The sequence below is a fragment of the Drosophila novamexicana genome, unplaced genomic scaffold (assembly GCF_003285875.2).
Source record: "Drosophila novamexicana strain 15010-1031.04,08,12 unplaced genomic scaffold, DnovRS2.1 tig00000434-arrow-pilon, whole genome shotgun sequence".
In the NCBI taxonomy this organism is placed as follows: Eukaryota; Metazoa; Arthropoda; class Insecta; order Diptera; family Drosophilidae; genus Drosophila; species Drosophila novamexicana.
In genome coordinates this window covers 5348934-5359927 of record NW_020824802.1, presented here as the reverse complement: position 1 = coordinate 5359927, position 10994 = coordinate 5348934, and the positions used below count along the sequence as shown (strand labels likewise).

Below are 10994 nucleotides of genomic sequence, written 5' to 3'. Positions count from 1 at the left end.
TTTTGCCGCGCTTCTTTACGAACTTCTTCTCTTTCGTTACTTAGCTCCTCTATAGCAGCTTCTTCTAATAGTTCTTGCAAGTCCGATATTCTTTTAAGTTTCATCTCCACACCAGTCAACAATCTAAACGGTGAAACTTTAGTGCTTCTTGGCGGCGTACTGTTGATTGTTTGTTGAACGACATCAATATGCTTATACCAGCTACAAGGATTTTCACGACATAGTTTAGACAACATTGGTATTACGATTTTGTGGATACGTTCTACCTGGCCGTTTCCTCTTGGAACTCCTGTAGCTATCGTAAGATGCTGTATACCTTCTGTTTCACAGTACTCCTTGAACAAGTTTGAAACGAAAGCTGCACCCCTATCTGATATTATGCGCTTAGGATTTCCAAACACTGCTGCCTGCCGTCTTAGTCGATCTACAACTCCTTCTGCGGTGGTATTTTTTGTTGGATAGAGCCAAACAAATTTTGAAAACGCATCGACTATCACTAGAATATAGTTATAGTTTTTACTTGTCTGTTCTATTGGACCGACATGATCCACATGGTACGTGCCTAAGGGCTTGTCTTCTTTGTCAATTGGTGCCAAAAACCCTTCTTTCTTGCCTGATTTGCTCTCAGATATTATGCGCTGAGAAATGCCCTTGCTTGTGTGCAATTCTTATGATTTTGTCTTCCATCAGCGATGGTACTACTATAAGTTCCTTGATGGGATCCTTGTCTAAAATACCATGCCTAACATAAAAATCTTCGTATGTGCTACAATCCAAAACAGTTAGCACCGCTCGGACCCAATCATCTCTCGCTTGTGCTTGCTGCAATCTGTGCTGCAGTGAGTCTTCAAGCATAAGACAGGATACGCGGCTTAAAGCATCAACATGCCTCATTTTGCTGCCATTTCGATGCTCAATACTGTAGTCAAAATCTTGAAGGAAGAGTGCCCAACGCGAGACTCTCAATGGAATATCTCCACGTTTTTTCATGGTCAAAGCGAAAGCGTTACAGTCGGTCACAATCTTAAATTTTATGCCAAGTAAGTAAACGCGCCACTTTTTCAAGGCCTCGACTATAGCCAGCACCTCAAGCTCATAAGAATAATACTTCTCTTCTGAGGGTTTTGTTTTCCGACTTAAATATTGAATTGGATGCAACAATTGATCGTCCGAGTCTTTTTGCAAGAGTACACCACCATAACCATTCATTGAGGCGTCCGTATGCACTTCAGTCTGGGCTTTCGGATTATATAATCGCAATACTGGAGTACTAACTAATGCTGATTTTAATTGCCTGAATGCGACGAGTTGTTCTTCATCAACTTTAAATTGCACGTCTTTCCGTAACAAATCGGAGAGCGGTTTGGCTATCAGCGCATAGTCTTCTACAAAGCGCCTAAAGTACGATGTTAATCCGAGAAAACGCTGCAAACTCTTTCGGTCATGCGGTATAGGAAAATTTTGAACTGCCTGGGTTTTTCTTACAGATGGTCTTATTGTGCCTCCCTGTATAACGTACCCTAAAAAGTAAACTTCCTTCATGAGAAACTGGCACTTGCTCCACTTAATACGCAAGTTAAACTCTGCTGCTCTGTCCAGTACGCGCTTTAACTTTTGGATACCTTCATCTATATCCTTGGAGGGAATTATAAGATCATCCATATAAGTTACGACTGTACCATCCTGTACCAGATCTACAAGAATTGCATGAATGAATCTGGAAAATACAGCTGGGGAGTTCGATATTCCAAAAGGGACGAACAGGAATTCATATTGCCCTGCACTTGTTACAAATGATGTACATTTTCTCGAATTTGGCTCAATTGGAACATGAAAAAATCCGTTTGCGAGATCAAGTGTAGTAAACACACTTTGGCCCTGCAATCTCTCAATCACATCGTCTATTAAGGGCATTGGAAAATTGTCCCTCGCGATCTTTTCGTTTAAACGCCTGTAGTCACAGCACAATCTTTTGGTACCATCTTTTTTCGGAACGAGGACAACAGGAGATGCATACTCCGATGTACTTGGCTGTATGATCTTTTCTTCTAGCCAAGTTTTGATTTGCGAATCGACAATAGACTTGTCCGCATGTGATATGCGCCTTGGACGTTCGAAAACTGGACGCTCATCATTTAACAAAATTTTCATTTCAATTGGACATTTCTTCTTCATTTCAGGTGAATAGTTTTTAATTATTGCTTGAACTGCGTCTGCAACAGGTTTTTCTAAGTGATGTAGATCGATCTCAGCCTCCTGATTTTCTGCAAAAAAACATACATCTTTGAATTCTTGTAAAAGCTCTATGTCTGGCTTCTTATTTTCGACAGTATCTTCTGTTATTGTTGATGTCTTTTCAATTACTCTCTCGTTTGCATTGTCCTTCACTTTGGGTCGAAATTCTACAAAATTTTCCGATACTATTAAGTCCGCTTGCTTCAATACGCTGTTTCCTATTACAGCTGAGTATTGGATGTCGTCTCTGCTCGTAACATGAAAGGTTATATCCAGTAAGATACCATCAACTTCGACTTGAGTGACAAAGCTTCCCAGTGTATTTAGCTCACTATTACAGATACCAACAAGACACTGTTTTTCATTATTCAGTTCAACTTTTCCTAGCTCTTTAAGGATATCATCGCGTATCAGACAGAGGTCACAGCCTGTATCGATTAATGCAGAGAAGCATATGTTCTTACAAGACAACTCCTTAAAAATGCATTTTCCGCTACTGTTGGCCTTGTTTATCATCGTGTTCGCATTTTTGCCTTCTTTCTTCTCCACTGCACGCGATCCTGAACAGTTAGCTGCCTTATGCCCTGGTTGAGCACACTTGTAACATTTTATTGGCTGTCTACATTCTCTGGCTAGATGTGATGGATCGCCGCATTTGAAACATTTCTTAATTCGTTCTTTATTCAAGTCAGGTTTCTTTTCTTCGGTATCGTTATGCATCCTACCCGTATTAGACGCTTGAGGGCGACTACTACGGATTTTCTCATATACCTTGATTTGTTCTTTTAGTTGCTGCAGAGTCTTGGCCTGATACAGATTACTTTTGTTACTCCTCGAGTCAGGTATTCCCTCAATAAAATATTCTATCAGGCTTGAGTCATCCAGGTTAAGAGGTCCGCCAATTTCCATAAGGCTATACAGATATTCTATATAATCTTCACCTTGACGCTTACGCCTATTCCGCAACATGCGGTGGACGTCTATTGATGAAACTACCGTCCCAAATTCTTCCAATAGCGCTTGCTTTACAGATATCCAATCTGAAATTCCATGCTGACTGCGCACGAATAATTTTGCTGCACCTTTTAGTAATTGCTTTGAGTAAATAAATTTCTGAAGGTCGTTCCACTGCACTGCCAAAGCGTTATCTTCAAATTCATGAATTCATTTTTCAACAGCTGGTTGATTTGACCCATTGAATTGCGAGAGTGAATCTTCAATGTCGCGTAATGTAAACGTTGTTCGGACTATCTGCATTGGTGAGCTTTGACGAGTATGAGCCGACCCAGCATCGTCATACTCAGATTCATTATCGTCAACCTGCAACCCATAATATTCTAAAAGTCGGTCTTGCAAAGTTTGCTTTCTACCTGTTGTTACCAAACTAAGTGCCGATAACTTTTCTTTTAATACGTTAACTCTTAACGCCAAAATTTCGTCTCTGTTCATTTTGTTATCGTCGTTGCTCGCTTTTCACAATGCTTAAAATTGAATCTTACAAATAAACAATTCAATGTACTTAACTTAATGGTATAAGTAATTAAACTCTTATGAATCAAGTTAGTTTTTCAGCAACTTTAGAAATTATTAAATTATTATATTCGTCTGTCTTAACTTATACTTTTACTTTGTGTTTGCTTACACTTAATTTCTTCTTTGTTATAATTTGATTCTTTGAAAATTTTTTACTGATTTAACACTCTTTACTCAACAACTAGTTAATTATTTTTATATAATGACGAAATAACATACTCTGTTGTTGATCTGTAACTTGATACACCCTGTGATCATCGTTGTCGTGTTGAAGCACGTTCCAGTCACACGCTCTTTTATTGAAAGATTCCGCGCTCTTCGCTCTTCGCCTCTTTGATCTGCAACTTCTTATTTCATCACGAAGTGAAAATTTTGCGCTATCCAGCCTTTGCTACGCAGAATTTACAACATCGCCTTCTCGCTTGCGCTTATCGACCACTGTCACGCAATACACGACTGTTTGTCGTCTTATTTCATCACGAAGTGAAAATTTTGCGCTATCCAGCCTTTGCTACGCAGAATTTAAAACATCGCCTTCTCGCTTGCGCTTATCGACCACTGTCACGCAATACACGACTGTTTGTCTCGCTCTTACTAGAGCTCTCTAGGCATACTTCGCCGCTGTCGCCATTAATCCTAGACGATTCTTGACTTTTTCCATTTTTTCCAGGGCATTCGAATTTTAATGAATTTTCATGCACCCGCTTCGTTTTATGCTCCGATTAATAGTCTTGCATACGTTTGTACTCGTTAATCAATTTACGAATTTCACAATTTCTGTCTATCCCACTTCTGACACCAAATTTGTAGGGATGACCATTCGATGGTCTTCACAAGCACTTGAGTTCTTTATGTTCATATTATTTTATTTAGAGAAATTGGTGAACAAGCGTAAACTTATGATTATTGTACATTTTCCGACATGTATTTCAAAGACAACGAGCAACAGCGAACACATCTTTTCATTGACTCTTCTAGCTTAAAACTGAGCTTCTCCTTCTTGTATTTTTATCGATAAATCTATCGTGGATTAAATATCCATAGCAGGGTTGCATATGATAAGTGATTTTATATTACCAAATGAGTATAATGCCAACATTATACTCGCCTGTTTAATTTAACTGATTGTAAGTTCGACCACTCCTAGTTCTGTTTCCAACTCCTACATGAATGTTGCTCACTTTCGAGCTCTTCATCTTCTTCCCCTTAGTGAGTCGACACGGCCCTTCCACTTGACTTTCCGTGGAGATTAGCTTCACAGGACCCAAGACGGCAGGGGCTAGGTTAAATGCGTGCTTTTCTTAGCAGACTTACGTTCGCCCTGTGTCTAAAAGACCTCATAAATACGCGTTACCATAAGTACCTGGGCAAATACACGCGAGACGATGTTTTCTTCCCGTCTAACAGATCCGATGAACTGGCGCTCAGAGTGTCTGGTTTACCGCACATGTAGGAGATATATCCGGGATTGGGTTCTGTCCCTCACGCATGATTCCTCCAGCTCTCTTGGCGAGGTTTCCGCAAGATGCACTTTTAGCGCAATTTATCCAAAGTGGCTACATCCATCGCGTACACTTTCTCCGCCATCCTCTCCTTCAAACCACGTTTTATTCCCGGTCTTTTAGCTCCTTTTCTGTTGTGTGGCCCCTCAACCGGTCCAGAAGTGCATGCCGCAATTGCACCCAGCTGTCTACCCTAAAAATGTACTTAAGCCACGCAGGACCTCCTTCCTTGGGCATATATTTTGCCTGTGCAGGTACTCCAGTCGGAACACAAAGTACTCGACCAAGTTCGTGACGTCCTTCTCGTCAAACTTGACGCTGTACCGTTCAGGTTTCAGGTACGCTTCTGTGGTTTCGGTGGCACCGGCGGAGGCTACGTTCCTCGGTGTGTTATTTTGCGGTATTTCGCGATGGCGCCTGTTTCTTGGTCAGGGATGATGGGTGTCGGTGGCACCGGCGCCGAGTTGGGTTCTCCGGCGTTTTTCCCTTGCAGGCTGAGCACATCGCTGATCCCCCATCTTTCGCCTCGCGGATGAACTTGCTGATGCTGATCGGCAGTGAGTGTCGATACGTCTGATAGGCCTGAGCAATCGCCGCGTTTGCTAGTGACATTACATCATGATAAAATTTGTTTGTTTTTATCTCCGTCAAATGCGCAGTTCGTCAGTATGACTAACGAACGCATCGATTCTACTTATATCGGCCAGCACAACACCAACGTAAACGCAAAATGAGACACAACAATATAAGTGTTTGCGCAAAGCATTTACAGGTCAGATCATCTTTTGTCAAAAGCAAATATCTATATCGAAGGTTTTGAAGCGGACAGATATCCTAATAAATAAATTTCAAAAACCTCACTGAAAACAGCCACTAAATATGCAAATTCTCCCAAGAAAGTATTCAAGTCTTATCGGTCCAAAAATGGATGCAAATTGCAAGTTTTTGTTTTAATCTTAAGAAATTATCTGAAAAACTTATAAACCAATCTGCTGACCTGCTTAATAATCGTCTAAAACAAACAATGCTTAATGTTACCTTAAAAGGTTGCCTTAGGTCAATTCTTTTATAATCATATTTATTAATATTGTTTCAAAATATATTTTTATAAATGCGTATGTCTAGTTAAAATGGACTTTATAATCAAGTATGCCAGAATACATAAATAATACCATAATAACATTTGTAAATAACAAGTCGTTGACTAGACATTCGTCGGTATCGAGAATTAATAATTTGATTTGCTCTTTAACTTTTTCAGAAAATCCTTTGCTTGCTTATTACCTTGTCTATGCTCCAGAGCGCGCAATGCCATGGAATCTTAAAAAATTTAATATATTTGCATTTTAAACTTATAAGAAATGACTGTTTACCTGTGTACTCTGGTCTAGATAGACTCATAATAATTTGCTCGCCTTTAGATGCTGTGAGATCTGCAAAAGTTATATAACATTCTGCTATATATTGACTTGTCATTCCAAATAAATCTTCATCCTTAACACTAAATAAAATCAGGCTATCTTCCATCAGGCGTTGATCCGAATTCAAATTGCTAATTTATATAAACAATAATTCAAATATAAGAAATGCTCCAATAGAAAGATTTACTTACAAGTTAAATTGTTCGTCATAGAGTGGAAAGCAATTTTTATTATGAACGGCCGTTTTTACTGGTGCAAGCCCATTAAATCGACCAGTAGGTATCATGTAGACTTTAACGAAATAGAAATAAAGTTGCGAGAATTTAATATTTTTAGCTGAAATTTAATGAAAATGGGTTAAAAGGGTATACTGGATCTGTGCAAATATAGCAGGCAGAACGAAGCAAATAACAACTCCAATTGGCACTACAGCCAGTTTTGAGGATGTTCCCGACATGCGAATATACGAATATGCTGAAGAAGATATACTGCAAAAAACCTTATCAAGATCAACTAAGCAACACATTTTCATTATTTTTATACCCAGAACCTATTAGAAACGGGTAAAAATGGTATAATGTATTTGTAATGTATGTAACAGGCAGAAGGAAGCGTTTCCGACCCCATAAAGTATATATATTCTTGATCAGCATCTACAGTCGAGTCGATCTAGCGAGTCGATCTGTCTGTCCTTCCGTCCGTCTGTCTGTCTATCCGTCCATCCGTATGTATTAACGCAACGATTTCAGAACCTAAAAGAGCTAGAGACTTTAAAGAGTCTGAAATTTTAGCTGTAGTTCCTCCTAGGGCTTGAGCAGATCGAGTTTGATTCAGATAATCGATAACTTTCCCCGTTTTCAAGTAATCGATAAAAATCTATATCGAAATCGTGTTTTTTGCGCAATGTTGATAAATAATAAGAGAATAATAAGAGTCACCTGACTTGACATGTAGCTTCTCTAGAATGGTATATATATATATATACATTTGGTGTTGGAAGAAGAGGGTTCAGCGTATCCCCTAGTCGGGAGCTTTATGGATTGCTTGAAGACGGAGTAAGTTATCGATTATCGGAAACAAACAACAACTAGGAGCATCTACATCTAAAATTTCAAGTCTCTAGCTCTAATAGGTTCTGAGATCCTTTGGCTCATACATACGGACGGACGGACGGACGGACGGACGGACAGACAGACGGACGGACGGACGGACGGACAGACAGACGGACATGGTTAGATCGACTCGGGTATTGATGCTGATCAAGAATATATATTCTTTATGGGGTCGAAGATGCTTCCTTCTGCCTGTTGCATACATTTGGATTTTGCACAAATACAATATTCCCTTATACCCATTTTTAATGGGTTCAGGGTATAAAAAGGACAAGTTTGTCATATTTTACAGATTCTGCTGTGCGACAGCACAGATTATCAAATTACAACAGCTGGAGGAGCACGAAAGACTCGCTAAAATAAACCTGGGAAACGCAAGAGTTATAATATAAAATAAACACCTTTTACATAAAAACAACACACAAAAATTGTTAGAAACAAGTAAGAGGTTCTAGTCGGGAGCTCCCGACTAGGGGATACCCTGAACCCTCTTCTTCCAACATCAAATGCATATTTATATTCTATTTTAGAAGCTATATGTCAAGTTTGGTGACTCTAGCTCTTATTATTTACCGAAATTGCCCAAAAACAGGATATCTATATAGATTTTTATCGATTGCTTGCAAACGGAGTAAGTTATCGATTATCGGAAACAAACTCGATCTGCGCAGGCACTAGGAGCATCTACATCTAACATACGGACGGACGGACATGGCTAGATCGACTCGGCTATTGGTGCTGATCAAGAATATATATACTTTAAGGGGTCGGAGATGCTTCCTTCTGCCTGTTACATACATTTGGATTTTGCACAAATACTATATACCCTTATACCCATTTTTAATGGGTTCACCCTGAACACCCTAAAAACAGAGAAATTCGAAGCAGCATTAATTGACCTAAGACAAGTAAAATTTTCAGGAGAAAAGCAAAAGTAGGCCAACTAAGAATCAAAATAAATGCATTACTACCCAAAAAAAAAGGGGAAAACAGAGGGTCAATAAGTGGTTTTGGTAGTATAATAAAAGTAGTAACAGGAAATATGGACGCAAAAGACGCCCAATCTATTGCTGATAAATTCAATGTTATTAAAGAAAACGCATAAACCAAGAACAGGGAATAATTAACAATTTCATTAAAAATTTTAAAAATAATATATACAAAACATTAAATGTAGAACATAATAAATGTATAACACAACCATATAGATAATATCTGCTAACCAAATTGAATATAATACCCAAATTCATATTATCCGAAAAAGAAATTAGATTTATAAACGAATTAATTTCCAGCCAAAATGTTATAGTAGAATCCGATGAACACTACACAATAGATTGTTAACATTAGAAACCTACATAAATAACGTTAACATAACATTCCATGTAAAAATTCCAATATTTAACACACAAGTGTATAAATTAGCACACATTGTCCCCCTACCGTTACACCACACTAAATTCCTAATAGTACCAAACTACATCTACATTCCAGGGGGGGGAGGAATTACGAATATACCATGCAGGGTATATATGATTCGGTTCCACCCGCCAAGCCGCCGAGAAACGGCGGCGGCAGCACAGCATTGTGACACTATGTTGCAATGCTGATCCAGCACTTTAACAGGATTTTGGTTGCGACAGTTCTCGTGTAAGAGACTTGAACTGCTGCAACGGCAATTTGTTAGATACATGTTCCTAGCTTTTAAGAAAACCATTTTATACATTAAGCTTTACTGAAGCTCGAGAAATAAATAGATATTTAGTTCAGTTAGAACATTCAAAGAAAACGTTGCAGTGTTTATTTATATATATATATATATATATATATATATATATATATATATATACATATACCACCCGAGCCCAAAAGAATTGCTTGCAGTCGAAGTAGTAAGTTTTCCAAGCAATAATAAGGCAGAAGGTCAAGAAACTAATGGCATAGAAACTAATGGCATAGAAACTTTTACAAAGAGTTCTCACGATTAATCATAATAAAATAGAGCTAGACTTTCGCTAAAACGTTTTATAACCATCTTAAATTGCCACAATTGATCGGAATCTAGATTATTAGAGAAAATTTGTGTAGTGTTAAGAAGCAAGAACCAGAAGCTCCTTTCAAGGATTTAAAATTGGGTACTGCTCGCAAGTTTGGAGAGACAGAAAACGAATCTTAAATTGATGCGTGTTATTGGGAGACAACAGAAATTTAAGGAAACGTCTGATGAAATCTTTATGGATGTAACATAGTAACAAATGTTACGGAACTGCTTGTTTCTCGGTGGGCCGCGCCGGCTGGCTCATCGGTTTCTCTGGGTGTAATCCCATCCCTGGCCCGCAGTCCGCACAATCGATAACAACAAAGCTACACGTCTGTAGCAAAACAGACTTACACAATACTATGCAAAACGAACAACAAATCGATAACGTCAAACAATCGGAACTTCTAACTCATGAACAAAATAAACAGCTGTAACAACTAAGAAAATGTAAACAACAAAGGTGAGACACTCAATATAAATTAACAAAAAACACTATTTATCCACCTTACTCTTCCAGATCGGGCCCCGGCTCCGGACCCAGCGTACCCGCCCAACCATGAGACGATAACCTACTCGTCTCCCACATTTTGTTGCGTTTTCTTTAAGTGTATAACAATTATAATCATTGCTTATGGCATTTATCTTTGCAGCTATTTCGAATCTCATATTTGGTTAGCTTCACAGGTGCGTATAATGGTTTGTGCATTCTTATAATTATTGGCATTAATATTTCTTTTATTTCTTTCTGATTTGCACGAGGTCTCCGTCCAGATGAATTAATATTCATGCACGTGACGTTTCTTACCCGGGTGCGTATTAATGGACAAAGTGTATTAATGCCTAAATTTTTCTCTTATCTTCTAGAATTCCTTTTTTTTTATTTTAACAGCACTAAATGGAACAGGCGAAGAAATTTTACAAAGATACGCTAGTCGCCGCAAAAAAAAACACGCACGGAGGCAATTAAGAGGCAATCGTTGCGCCAATTTAGGAACAATGTGCCCACACAACTACGTAAAACTGGGTATGTCACGATAATCAGTCGAGCAACAGGTAGGTGATATAAATTGTATTAAATCGATTAATTCCACATTACCCTACCTAAAAAGCTCTCTGGGGGTGGTAAGGGGCGATATAAATGGATAATTCC

General features: G+C 38.6%; 1 long non-coding RNA gene across 1 annotated transcript; it reads left to right on the top strand.

Moving 5' to 3' along the window:
* Nucleotides 1–10266: 10266 nt before the first annotated feature.
* Nucleotides 10267–10994, top strand: LOC115760410. The gene is made up of 4 exons (XR_004017639.1): nt 10267–10304; nt 10362–10528; nt 10616–10653; nt 10734–10994. It is a non-coding gene; the product is annotated as an uncharacterized LOC115760410 (long non-coding RNA).